We start from the raw sequence: 14,579 nt of genomic DNA on the forward strand, positions 1-14,579 counted from the left end.
GAAGCTGTGACAGTTAATGCGCATGATGTGTGTACATCTCCCTTAAGAAGGAGAAGAGATAATCTGGTGGAGATGTGTCAACTATGAAGAAGGCAGGAAGGATGCTGACCTGAGGAAAGAAGGCCATTTCCCCCGAATCTGGTATTTATTAATGTTGCTTACTTAAGATATTTATAGCCTGCAGCTTAAATAAACCTCCATAACAGAATAAAACCACATTGTTCAGATTTAACCAGATAACACAAGCACACTACAGCGGTTCTTCCATCTGCTATTCAATGAAAGGGGCCTTGTTCCCTTTCTTCTGAGGGATGGCTAGCCATCGAGGGAGTCCATGATGGACAGACCACATGACACTTGAATGGGCAGGCTGGAAGAAAACTCCTGAGGTTAGATGTGTGGCCACCAGGGAGATGGCTTTCTCAGTGGTCACTCCCTGGCTTTGAAATGTTCTTCCCCTCCCCCTGAACCTGGTGCCACCTTCAGACGTTTCGGTGCTAGGTCAAAAAAAAAAATTTAAAAAAAATTCCAGATGGCTTTTAATTGTTTGGTGTAAGGTTTTTGCCACCACCCTCCCCTCCCCCCGCTTTTGGTTGCATGATGATTTTAATTGGTTGCTATTTGTTTATAGTTGCCTTGACCTGGATGGCCCAGGCTAGCCTGATGCCAGATCTCAGAAGCTAAGCAGGGTCAGCCCCGGTTAGTATTTGGATGGGAGACCACCAAGGAAGTCCAGGGTTGCTGTGCAGAGGAAGGCACTGGCAAACCACCTCTGTTAGTCTCTTGCCATGAAAACCCCCAAAAGGGGTCGCCATAAGTCGGCTGCGACTTGACGGCTCTTTACACACACACATTTGTTTATAGTTACTGCTTTTTCAGTGGCTGCTGACTTTTTTTTGCATTCTTGTTTCAGAGTGTATTGTTGTTTGGGGTAGCTTTTGATTGCATTACATTGTTGTGAGCTGCCACTGAGGGGGTCCCAGACAGAAGGGCCAGGTGACTTTTGGCCGGAGAGTCTGCTAGAAACAGGCTTGTACTGCTTCAGATCTTTATTCTTTGGTGTAATTTGAAAATTATACAGGCACATGCTGTTCATAAACATGCTGTTCACATGCTGTTCTGCACTTGGATGAACGCTTTAAATGAGAAGCATCAGTCAGATTGTCATGCCTGCTTTTTCCACCTATGCGGTCAGCAGCATGTATCTGAGAAGCGGCAGCAGGAACTGATCATAAGATTCACTGGGTTCGTGGGCGGATATCAAAGGCACAGAGAAACACCTAAGTAGTAGGTCTCAACAAAAATCTCACACAGGATTCTTTTTTCTTTTTACAATGTACCTTGTAAGAGCTGGAAGTAGTGGCTTTGGTGGCAGACAAGTACCAGGGGATGAGCTATGAGAAAGTAATTGGATGCCTCCAAATATCAGATGTAATGGTTTGCTGAACCATCAATTCCCTGCTTGTGGCTGGCAAGCAGAATGTAGGGCTGCCCCTGAGACTACTCTGGAAGATTCAGTTGGTACAGAATGCAGCTGCGAGGGTCCTAACAAGGACCCCTTGGAGTGTTTCCATTCAACCTATTCTCTGCCAGCTGCATTGGTTGCTGATATGCTTCCGGATCAGATTCAAGGTGCTGGTTTTAACCTTTAAAGCTCTTAAAGGTCTGGGACCCTCATACTTGCAGGACCACCTCTCCTGCAATGTGCCCCCAAGGATGCTTTGCTCTAGTTCTCAAAATCTACTGGAATTCCCTGCCCGAGAGCAGTGTGGTTGTCCTCGAGGAGGGCCAAGGCCTTTTCAGCTGTGGCCTCTGCCAGGTGGAATTCTCTGTCTGAGGAGACCAGGGCCCTGCGGGTTCTGGACCAGTTTTGCAGGGCCTGCAAGATGAAGATGTTCTGCCAGGCACATGGTTGAGGACTTTTGGATGCTCTATTGCATCCACCGGTCACCTGGCAGAGCCCCCCCCTCTTCAATATGCTCCCTTCAGTCCCCCTCCTCACTTACTTTGTGGGGGATTTGTTATTCTTGGGAGTCTGCTCTGCTGAGAACTTAGGGCGCCATCTTAATAGTATTTTGTGGATTTTAATTTATTTTAATCTAGTTTCTGTTTTTAAATGTATTTGATTTGTCATTACCCGCCCTAAGCCCTGCTTTAGTAGGAGAGGGGTGGGATATAAATCTAATAAATAAATAAACATGAGCTTAACTGTTAGCTGATGAAGCATGGTTATCAGATAGTTGGATTTTGCTTCTGCTTGAGTGTTTTAGCTCTGAGGTTGCCCTTATCAAGCATTTTTAGGTTACCCTTGAATAGGGTTGCCAGCTCAGGGTTGAGAAATACCTGGAGATTTTGGGGGCAGAGCCTGAGAAGGATGGCATTTGGGGAGGGGAGGGACTTCAATGCCATAGAGTCCAATTGCCAAAGCGGCCATTTTCTCTAGGGGAACTGATCTCTATCAGCTGCAGATCAGGTGTAATAGCAGGAGATCTCCAGGTACTACCTGGAAGTTAGTATAACACAGTTACCTATGCTGAATTAACTAAGTTAGCAACAATGACCAGCACGTAGGCTCCCCTTTTAGATGAATTCACAAATTTCACAAATTCCACGAAACACAATTGAATGCATAGCATATAACACAATGCATTCAATTGTGTTTTGTGGAATTTGTGAATTCATCTAAAAGGGGAGCCGTCGTGCTGGTCGTTGTTACTACCTGGAAGTTGGTAACCCTACCCTTGAACCAGAGCAGGTTAGAAATGTAGACTCGGTGTGGGGGGGAAAGCACATGCTATTCTTATTCAATATTCTATGATACTGTGAAAGAAAAGAATGTTATTTTGCATGGACTATAAATACACATTCCTTCATTCCATTTCTTGATTGCAAACATGTTTAGTTTGTGATCGCAACAGCCCCCCGTTCCTCCCCCTCCTTTAAAACAAGAAACAAAAAAGCCCCAGGCACAGATTTTCTGGATGTTTAAAATATGACTCACTAATTAAAAATTAAAGAGAGAACAGTTTATCTTCAAGTTGTATGTAGTGGTTTGTTTTTGTTTTTGAAACAAGAAAGATTTTGAATACCGTGGGCTTGTTGAGCAATTGCAGCCGCGGCAGCTGGCTGGAACTGTAAAACAGGGCTTTCAGAGGGGGCCTTTCTTGAAAAATTTATCAGCTGTACCTATTATGGTGGCAGGACAAACAGATAAAATTTAAAATTCTGTTTCTAAATATGATGCCATTCCTTTTTTGGGTTGCCAGACACAAACCAGACCAGAAAATACAGAGCTTTAACCAGAGATGCCAGAGTTTGTAACTGGGACCCTCAGAGTGCAAAGTACCTGTGTTCTCTTCTGCGAAATTCCCCCACCCCCAACAGATTCCTGCTTGCTACTTTCAGTAGAAGAGGTTGAGCACTAGGGTTTCCAACTCCCAGGTGACTGCTGGTGATCTGAAATTACAAGTGATCTCCAGACTACCTAGTTTGCTGTTCGTTCGTTCATTCATTATACTTCTCCTGGAGGAAATGGCTGATTTGGAAGGGTGATTCTATGGCATTATACCCTACCAAGGTCCCTCCCCTTCCTAAACCCCACCCTCCCAGGCTCCACCCTCAGATCTCCAGACATTTCCAAACCTGAAGTTGACAACCCTACTGAGCACAGAGACCATTGACACAACTGGCTAGAAGGCGCCATTGCTGCCCACGCTCGCATTGTTTCTCAGGTGCGGTCTTACCAGTTGGTGAAGCATGGGCAATTGTGGGGGGGGGCAGCCCTGACATCCAGTGAAGGGTACCATAGCGTAGCACACCACACCATACCATACCATACCATACCATACCATACCACACCACACCCAGTGAGGGTGCTATACTATATAACATATGTAACATCACCCAGTATATAGAATGAAAAAAAATGTGATAGTGTTTTCATCTATTTCAATTTTCCCTAATACCAAAAAAATTCCAACAACTAGTTTCAGACGTCTACCTGTCCTTTGCAAATGAGCTATTCCACTCGGGCTTGTAGGTGGAATTTTTTAAAAAACAACACCCACACACAATCAATCTAGCAAGCGCTATTTGTCTGTTGTAACTGGGTTTTCCCCCCAAAATGCAACCTGTGTTGCATTTTTGAAGGGACATGCACTGTGAACATTGGTGCTTTATTCTTGTTCAGAGTGAGTTGGGTGGGAATAAAGTGGGGTGTAGGGGGTCCTATCCTTGGCTTTTTTGCAAGGCCCCAGGATCACGAAGACCGCCCCTGCTGCTTCCAATCTCTGGATGTTTTTAGCCATGCCCTTGACTTTGGAACTCCCTGCCTCAGGAAATTCATCTCACCTACTTGCCTTAGGAGGCAATTGGGCCCGACGACAGTTGTGTGGCTGCTGATTGGTTTTTATAGCTTCCTGTTTTTACTGCTCAGTATATTTTCAGTGCTTGTAGGATCTTAGAAGAAGAGTTCGTTTTTATATGCTGACTTTCTCTACCACTTAAGGGAGACTCCAACCGGCTTACAATCACCTTTCCTCCCCCTCCCCACAACAGACACCCTGTGAGGTTGGTGGGGCTGAGAGCTTTAACAGAGCTGTAACTTGCCCAAGGTCACCCAGCTGGCTTCATGTGTAGGAGTGGGGAAACAAATCCAGTTCACCAGATTAGCCTCCGCTGCTCATGTGGAGGAGTGGGGAATCAAACCCGGTTCTCCAGATCAGACTCCACCGCTCCAAACTACCACTCTTGACCACTACACCACACTGGCTCTCTTAGCATTTTTAAGGACTTTTGTCTGCCTTGGATGCTATTTTAGTACGAAACTGTGGGGGGGGGGCAGGATAGAGATGGCCTACATGAACTAACAAACAAATACATTTACAGGCACAGCCTCTAGGATGGATCCTGGCAGTGCTCAATTTGAACTTGTGAGACTCTGTGGAGCATAATTTTGTCCCAAAGTGCTTAAAGAAAGTGAAATAAGGAGAGCTCACTATTGATGGAGGGAGAAAAGCAGAGCACCTCCTTCCCTCTCACATGGGCAGGGGAGGGGGATATAATATGTAGCCTGGCTGCAGCTTCAGCTGTAGAACTGCATCACACAGCTTTAGATCATTCTTTGTTTCAGGAGATGGTCATTCTACCTGGGATGTAGAGATGACATTGGAAGTCCTTTCCCCTGCTCTTTCAACTCACAAACCACTGTTTTGATTTTGCTTCCACCTCGTGCATCAATTGAATTCACTGATTATTCTCACACCAGTTTCTGTTTCCTTACACTGATTTCCCCTGTGAAATGTATGTATCTTTCAATATTGTTCATGCAAAAGTAAGTTGGCATTATATGTTTTTAGGTATAAATGAGTAGATAAATAAGGTGGCTGGATCCCCCCAATCCATGTGCGCAAAGACTATCTTTCCCATGTTCTTCTACCCCCCCCCAGTAGTACCCAGCCAATGGCTGGCACCTGGTGTAAGATAGGGGGGGCAGGAATATGGGGAGGTGCTGTCATCATGTGCAACATGACATCATATCCAGGGGAAACTGGAGGTGAAATCATGTTTTCTCTTAGGGTTCCCAGCAATTCCTAGAGTGACATGATGTCATTCCTGGGTTTCTTCAGAAAGTGAGGTCAGGTCACAAGCAATGATGATAATTAAAAAATGTGTTTTCTCCTGCCAGAAGCAGCATCAGAAAGTGAGATTTGCTGGCAAGAGATCTCCTGCTATGGCCTTACCTAGCAGTCCTGAGGTTGTGAGACCAAGCTGCCTTCTCCTTCCTCTTGCGTCAGTGCGGTTCTGCTGAAATAAAAGGGAGGAAGGACTATTTCTCCCCCTTCCCTTCTGCTCCCACCACCTGTAGGGGAAGTCCTGCAATTCTGGGAATCCCGCGGTTGGAAGGGACTGCTGGGTGGAATAGGGAACATGAGAAATATCTATGACCATCAGGACTATCTGCTGGTGGGTTGCAAGGTCCAACACTTTGTGTATAAAAATTGTTCAGCATAGGAAACAGGGAGCATTTGCTCGCTCTTACTGTGATGGAGAGACATCCTCTATTTGTGTTGTGTTGGTCTCTTCCATGGTTACTGCTTGTGCGTGTTTGCTCTGTTTCAGTGGAAAGGGGTAGGGTTGATGGAGGAGATGAGTCAAATACAGTGGCTGGGAGCAATTGCTGCCTCCACTTCTGCTCCCATGGAATGCCTCACAAAGAATATGACCAGAAGATACATCACCAAATCGCGTGAACCCACAGACTGCCAATGGTCTATCACGGTCTGTCTTATCTTCTCTGACTGGCAGTGGCTCTCCAGGGTCTAATTAGAGATCTAAGACCTCTAATTTAGAGGTCTTTCACATCATGTGGACAAAATCCCTTTAACTGGCGATGCCGGAGAGGGGTCCTAGGACCTTCTACATGGAAAGTAGATGCTCTATCACTGAGCCACAGCCCTTCCCAGATTCCATATGCACATGCACCCCTCCCACATTTTAAAAATAATTAATAAACACTGAATTTGCATATTGTATGTCCCTCCATCCCATAGACTATGTGTTTATTTATTTAGTACCGTTCGATCCCACCCTTTCCCCCAAGAAGCTCAGGGCAGCGTCTATTGTTCTTTTCTCCATTTTGCACTTACAGCAAGCTTGTGAGGTCGGTTAGCCCAAGTTCACTCAGAGAGCTTCCATGGCACAGTGGACATTTGAACCTGGTTCTCACAAATCCTAGTCCAACATTCTGACCACTGCACCATAAAAAGTAAAGATAAAGGTCCCCTGTGCAAGCACCGGGTCATTCCTGACCCATGGGGTGACGTCACATCCTGACGTTTACTAGGCAGACTTTGTTTATGGGGTGGTTTGCCAGTGCCTTCCCCAGTCATCTTCCCTTTACCCCCACCAAGCTGGGTACTCATTTTACCAACCTCGGAAGGATGGAAGGCTGAGTCAGCCTTGAGCCGGCTACCTGAAACCGACTTCCGTTGGGATCAAACTCAGGTTGTGAGCAGAGCTTGGACTGCAGTACTGCAGCTTACCACTCTGCGCCATGGGGCTCTTCACTCTTCACACGGGGCTCTGAAAGAGGCAGCGTGGAGAGACTGTTGCACTGTAATCTTAAACAGAGTGACACCCTTCTGTGTCCACTGACTGCAGTGGACTTAGAAGGGTGTACAGCTCTTCTTAGGATTCCACTGTTAGTCATTTCCGTGATGGTTCAGGTATTCCTGATAGCCAGTTGTTTTCTTTTACTTCTGCTAGCAAACAAAATTAACAAGGGAGGTAGATGAAGAGATACACTGCTGCCAGTTCTCTGCCAACAGTCAAGCATTGGCTGAGAGTCACAAGCCCTGTTCTTAAGTTACAGTGAACACATGTACAATCAGTGTACAGTGTACACTTGAGTTTTCTTTATATGTGCGTTGAGTGTTTCTCAAGTTACATTTAATGCATGTACAGGGGAAATGTGAGTGAAACCAGACCTTTATCCAGGTACCGGTCCCCAGTTTCATCAGTAAAGTGAACACTTGCTGGTTCTTTCTTACAAACGCACATACATGCATTTTGTACGAGTTCACTGTAACATGTGAACAGAGCTATGGCCAGCAGGGGGTGTTCACTGCCACTGCTGCTTTCTTCTCACTTCCCTTCCTTTCCCCTCCCTTATCAGCATCAGCTAGTGCGGAGCATGTGAACGGCTGCCTCCTCCACCCTTTGCCAGCACCCCTGAGCTGGGGTGGCCGGACTTCCTGCCCTGGACTCTGCTTCTTCTGCTGTTGCTCAGTGGTGCAGTGGTGGTAGCAAAATTGGGGGGGGGGAACCAGTGTGGACACAATGCCACTCCTAGCGCAAACCTGGAAGTAACATTGCCATGTTGGGGCAACACTCTAGGATTCATCCCAAACTCTATGTATTTATTATGCACAGAGCATCACTCTGATGGAGCAACGTCACTTTTGGGTTCGCTTGGGAAATGACATCACCACGTCGCCACAATGATGAGCTTGTTGTCCTGAGCCCTCCCAGTGCTTGACTGGCAATCCCACCCTGAGTGCAACTGGAGCTGTGCATAGAAGAAGAAGAGTTGGTTTTTATATGCCAACTTTCTCTACCACTTAAGGGAGACTCAAACCGGCTTACAATCACCTTCCCTTCCCCTCTCCACAACAGACACCCTGTGAGGTAGGTGGGGCTGAGAGAGCTGTAACTTGCCCAAGGTCACCCAGCTGGCTTTGTGTGTAGGAGTGGGGAAACAAATCCAGTTCATCAGATTAGTCTCCGCTGCTCATGTGGAGGAGTGGGGAATCAAACACGGTTCTCCAGATCAGAGTTCACCGCTCCATAGGAGCCGCTTCTGCCTGCTTTACACAGCCCCCCCTCCCACTATGCTCAGCCTGCATTAGGTGGGGCAACAAGAGCCCATGTGTTGGGTGGTGCTGATAAGGACTGTGACAGTTGGAGGAGGAGGCATGACTACATGACCTGTGTGCTCAGAACCAGCTGTTTCTGGCAACAGGAGGAAGGAGGAGACAAGCTGAACAGATCAGCGCGAATGAAGAAAAACCATGCGACCCACTCCAAGGGAACACATGAACACTTGAAGCTTCCTTATACTGAATCAGACCTTTGGTCCATCAAAGTCAGTATTTAGTCAGACCAGCAGCAGCTCTCCAGGGTCTCAGGCAGAGAAAGGTCTTTCACATCACCTACTTGCCTGGTCCCTTGAACTGGAGATGCTGGAGATTGAACCAGGGACCTTCTGCATGCCAAGCAGATGCTCTGCCACTGAGCCTCAGCCCCTCCCCAGAAAGGACTTTTGATGGAAACCTGGCCCTGGCCTTGGTCCTACGCGTGAAACATTTGAAATCAGAATTGTTTGTACATTTAACAGAAATAAAATGCTGATGTTTCTGCAAGGAAGAAATGTCAGAAACATATCGAAGAGAACATTCCCCCCCCCTTTTCTTTTATAAGCCTAGGAGAAGGGGCTGTTTGTCTCTACAGTTTTTGCCTCAAGTGAAACTCTGATACAAACATGGGGGTTTCGGTTCAGGTGAAGCATCTGAGGAATTTCAAGGGAAACAAAAAGAGTTCTGAGAAGGGAAGGAACATTTCTCACAAGGGTCCCACTCACGGAAAGAGAAAGACAGACAGAAAGACTCTAACACTGGAAGAGGGGTCAGACAACGGCTAGCCATTTATGCCCTTGCGCATAAAAAAAGCATCTCTTTAATGAGGTAAAAAGACAAGAATAAATAAATAGGAAGATGGGTGGGACAAGCTGAGAGGACAAAGGTGGGTGTTTGAAGGAAGTCCAAGTGCTCGGAGGCAGTCAGGGAATCTGACTGCAGTGCTTTCATTGTTAAGAGCCCTCCGCTAGCGTCAGAAGAACATGAATACCAGGAAACAGACCTGCATCTTGGCCACTTCAGCCGCCTGTCAGTCTGCCCTATCCGCCCCTCGGCCTGCCTGGCCCTCCCGGTATCCTTGCAAAGGATCCAGCCACTGTGGCGTCTGGGCACTTCAAATCATTGGGGTAGGGGATGTCTGGGTGGCATAATGTACTTTGATGTGTCAAGTCAATGGAAATACCCGCGTTGTTGCAATTACAGTGCACGGCACGCTACAGGGCCTCTGTGATCTCCAGCATGGTGTAGTGGTTAAGAGCGGTGGTTTGAAGTGGTGGACTCTGATCTGGAGAACAGGGTTCGATTCCCTACTCCTCCACATGAGCGGCGGAGGCTAATTTGGTGAACTGGATTTGTTTCCCCACTCCTACACATGAAACCAGCTGGGTGACCTTGGGCAAGTTACAGTTCTCAGCCCCACCTATCTCACAGGGTGTCTGTTGTGGGGCGGGGAAGGGAAGGTGATTGTAGGCCGGTTTAAGTCTCCCTTAAGTGGTAGAGAAAGTTGGCGTATAAAAACCAACTCCTCCTCCTCCTCCTCTTCTACTCCTACACCTATGCTGGGAGCTGCAATGGACTCCCAAGAACACATGTGTGTCTTTTGGTTGTGGTCACTTGAAATGTTTCAACCTTAGTTGAGAAGTGTTTCAACGGCATGCATACGTACATGTACACACCCTCTAGTGATCAGGAGGTGAGATGTCTTCATTCAGACAATTCCCATTTCCTATACCCCTGCCTTTAAACACCTTCTACTCAAACAGACATCCCTCATGAGCACCAGATGTAATGGAGTAGGCACAGTGAGCTGCTGAGAGCATTCATGTTCTATCTCTGACTTCTGGAAGCCCTGCCCAACCCGTGTGAGCCTCCTCATGATTTTATCATTGTGGTGTCTATGAAGAACCAATTATTTGCATCCAGGGCTACCTAAAGAAGAAGAGAAGGGGTAAATCTGGGCTGCTAATTGAATCCAGATATGATGGAGGTGAGGCTTACACAAAAGGGTGATGTTGGGGGTTGCCTTCCCCATCCTGGGAGAAGGGAGTTTAATCCTTGGCAGACTTTGGGAAAAGTCTGGGGGTTGTTTTTAGATCTTGTTTTGTAGATGGAAAAGTAGGTTGGTATGGTGGCCAAGAGTGACATATTTCAGTTACATCTGGTGAGAAAGCTATCGCCTTTTTAAGACATAGGTGATCTGGCAGCATCGATCTATGCTACCATAACCTCGATGCTAATTTACTCTAATGGGTTCTGTGTGGTGCTGCCCTTGAAGATGACTCAGAAACTTCAGCTAGTATACAGCGCAACAGTTCATCTTTTGGCTGGAGTGAGTCTGCACCAACATATTACACTTATATTAGCACATCTTCACTGTTGCTTATTTTATTGTATTAAATTGTGGTATTGCCCTGACCTGGATAGCCCCAGGCTAGACTGATTTCATCAGATCTCAGAAGCGAAGTAGGGTCTGCCCTGGCTAGTATTTGTATGGGAGACCTCCAAGGGATACCAGGGTGATGAAATGGAGGCAGGCAATGGCAAACCACCTCTGGATGTCTCTTGCCTTGAAAACTCTACAGTGTTGCCATAAGTCAACTGTGAATTGATGGCAAAAGACCATCTTGTAAGCTGCCTAGGGCCCTTCATGTGTGTGTGTGGGGAGAGGTGGGTTAAAGTATTTAAATAAATAAATGTTGGCAGTGGAGGAGGAGGAAAATCATTAGAAATGGCACCTATCTTTTGGCAGTGTCCAAAGATAAAAAAAAGTTTTGCAAAGCAGTCTTAGAAATCAACTACTTAGCAGGTCTAGACATAAACCAAATATTATCTTATTAGGATATCTAACAGAACCAATTCAAAATCTGGAATAATTCATGAGATCTAGAGGCTGATACTGAATGTATTGTCTGTATCTAAACTGAGAGAGGTGCTGTGTAGCGGTTAGATAGACTTCTACAGCCCTGGGTCAAACCATGAAGCCTACTGGGTGTCCTTGGGCTAGTCATTCTCTCAGCCCAATCAATTTCATGTTGCTGTTGCAAGGATAATCCTGGGGAAAGGGAGAATCATATATTGCAACCTGATCTTTGGAGAAAGGATGGGATAAAAAAATGTGTGTGTTGGAGACAGAACGGCCAAGCTTCTGAATCCTCTGCCCCGGCTCCCATTTTCTGCTGCTGCTGGTGGGAGAAAAATAAATAAAAAAACATCACCAAGCAAGACATCACTTCTGGGGAAAACCTGGAAGTGATGTCAGCCCTCTCTAGGAATTGCCAGAAAAATCTATGGTTTTATCATAGAGTTTCCAGTGATTCCGAGAAAGGCATCTAGTTGCCATACAAAAACCGAAAAGGGCCCTACACCACTGCATTTCTTGGTAGAAACCCTATGTTCATAATTTTGCCATTCTTTATCCATGTGTCACCTATATTGGCAGACTTATAGTACACTCCTAAGTAAAGTTACAGTCACCTAAGCCCATTAAGTTCCAGTGACTTATAAGGGTATAACTGCTCAAGATTACACTGAAGGTTTCAGTTCATATGACCGATGAAATAGGCTATACCCTAGACCTATCAGGCTTTAAGTTAGCCCAAGACTCTTTTTGGTTTTGCTACAGTGAGTAGACTAACACAGCCATTGCTCTGGAATTTGTCTTCAGAAAATAAGTATTTCATTTATGCCAAGACCTCACCAGGCTTTAGCACTATGGCTGAGTCCTGGGATAGGGTTGCCAGATCCCTCTTTGCCACTGGCAGGAGGTTTTTGGGGCAGATCCTGAGGAGGGTGGGGTTTGGGGAGGGGAGAGACTTCAATGCCATAGAGTCCAATTGCCAAAGCGGCCATTTTCTCCAGGTGAACTGATCTCTATCGGCTGGAGATCAGTTGTAATAGCAGGAGATCTCCAGCTAGTACCTGGAAGTTGGCAACCCTATCCTGGGGGCGGAAATCTCTTAGCGTGTACAGAGTGGCTTTCCTTCACTACTGAATAAATGTAGTCTCCTGCCTCCCTCCACACTTACTGGGGCAATCTTGGTAATTCTGGGGCCCTGAGCAAAAGTCCAGGTCAGGATGTGGCCCTTTGCCACATGTAGTTACCTATGTAAAAAAAAAAAAAGTATTAAAAAAAACTTACCAAAATACTGCAAGGATTCACATGGGTGTGTGTGTGTTTTTAACATTGATGTCGATGCTTTATAAAGTGTGTGTGGATCTAAGAAAGCCCTTTCTTTACCCAGACTCCCGCTCTCCTCCATTTCCCATCCTTAGAAGCTTCCATTATAGCTCCTGGCTTGCTCTCGAGAAGGAGCAGCCAATAGTACATGCCTTTGATTTGCATCGAATGTCAAAGGTACTAAGAGGAAATTTCCAGTTAAAAGTATTTGTACACCCGTTTCTTTGCATTTCTCAGTAACATACAGTTCTGTGATCAACAATCATAAATGGAAGGGCTTTGTCAACATAAGCTCTATGGCTTCAGATTAGAGGGGTACCGGTATATATACTACAAAAGGCTGTTTTTTGTGAAGCTTTAGTTATCTTACCTGTAGAGTGCAAAAAAGCCAGGGGGCGGGGTAGGGTTGCCAGGTCCCTCTTCACCAACAGCGGGAGTTTTTTGGGGCAGAGCCTGGGGGGGGCGGGGTTTGGTAAGGGGAGGGACTTCAATGCCATAGAGCCCAATTGCCAAAGTGGCCAATTTCTCCAGGTGAACTGATCTTTATCAGCTGGAGATCAGTGGTAATAGCAGGAGATATCCAGCTAGTACCTGGAGGTTGGCAACCCTAGGGGGGGCCTGCATGTTTTTAGGGTGAACTTTTCCCCTGCACAGCTGCAAGCTAAGCATAGAGGAGTTGTTAGTGGTGGTGACAGAAAAAGCCAGAAAATCCAGCTCCGTGTGCTCCAGGAAGACTCCAAGCAGTTATTCGGGACCTCTGTGGAGAGAACCAGCCTGGCATGTAGACTTCGCCCTTGACACTTTTGCTGGCGGCTTTTAGGTTTCCACAGATTTCCTAGGAGGATGAAATGCCCTCCCTCTGATTTCTGAATATTTCCCATCTCTTTCAGATTATGTCCGCTTATTTATTTATTTTGCATAGAGACTGGCCTGTTTTTCTGACATAGACAGCAGAAGGACATTGTTGGCAGGTGATGGCATACTGGAGGCCAAAAAACAAAACAAAAAAGGTGAAGGAGCCCTTGTTGACCGGGGCTGATCTTATGAGGTCCTAGTTAGAGCGGTTCCTCAGTGGAACAGGCTTCCTCGGGAGGTGGTAAGCTCTCCTTCCCTGGAGGTTTTTTAGCAGAGGCTAGATGGCCATCTGTCAGCAATGCTGATTCTGTGACCTTAAGCAGATGATGAGGGGGAGGGCATCTTGGCCATCTTCTGGGTATGGAGTAGGAGTCACTGGTGTGTGTGTGTGGGGGGGAGGTAGTTGTGAATTTCCTGCATTGGGCAGGGGGTTGGACTAGATGACCCTGGTGATCCCTTCCAACTCTATGGTTCTATGATTCTATAACAGTATTGCTTGAATGGATATGGGATCAGAATCGACACCTGAGTTGGTTGTAGGGTCTACTCCCTGAACCCTGCTTAGGTAGCCCGGGGTTGCTTTTGAACAGCTGCTTTAGAGGAATCCTTAGAAATATGCTGGTGTGGATCTCTATTTCATTAGAGTGGTTTTCAGCTCTTCCTCCTGCCTGTCTATCCTCACAACAATCCTGTGAGGTGGGTGAAGTTGGTGGGGAGGAGTGGTCCATGGTCACCCAGCGAGCTTCATGGTAGAGAGGGAAGGGGAGCTATTATCCTGAAAAGTGTTGCCTCCTTTAAAGTTGAAGCATGAAGCTGTTGATGAAATGCACCCAGAAAATCAAATTTTAATTCAGAATGTTGATACTATACACATATATAATGTACATGTGGTTAGTTTTACACTGCATACTTTATCATATTTATTTTATTATTTTATTTTACTTTATTTATACTCCGCTTTTCTCCCTAATGGAGACCCAAAGCAGTTTACAACATTCTCCCCTTCTCTGTTTTATCATCACAGCAACCCTGTGAGGTAGGTTAGGCTGAGAGTATGTGACTGGCGCAAAGGTACCCAGCAAGCTTCCACAGCAGAGTGGGGATTTGAATCCAGGTCTCCCAGATCCTAGTCT

The sequence above is a fragment of the Euleptes europaea genome, chromosome 14 (genome assembly GCF_029931775.1).
Source record: "Euleptes europaea isolate rEulEur1 chromosome 14, rEulEur1.hap1, whole genome shotgun sequence".
NCBI lineage: Eukaryota > Metazoa > Chordata > Lepidosauria > Squamata > Sphaerodactylidae > Euleptes > Euleptes europaea.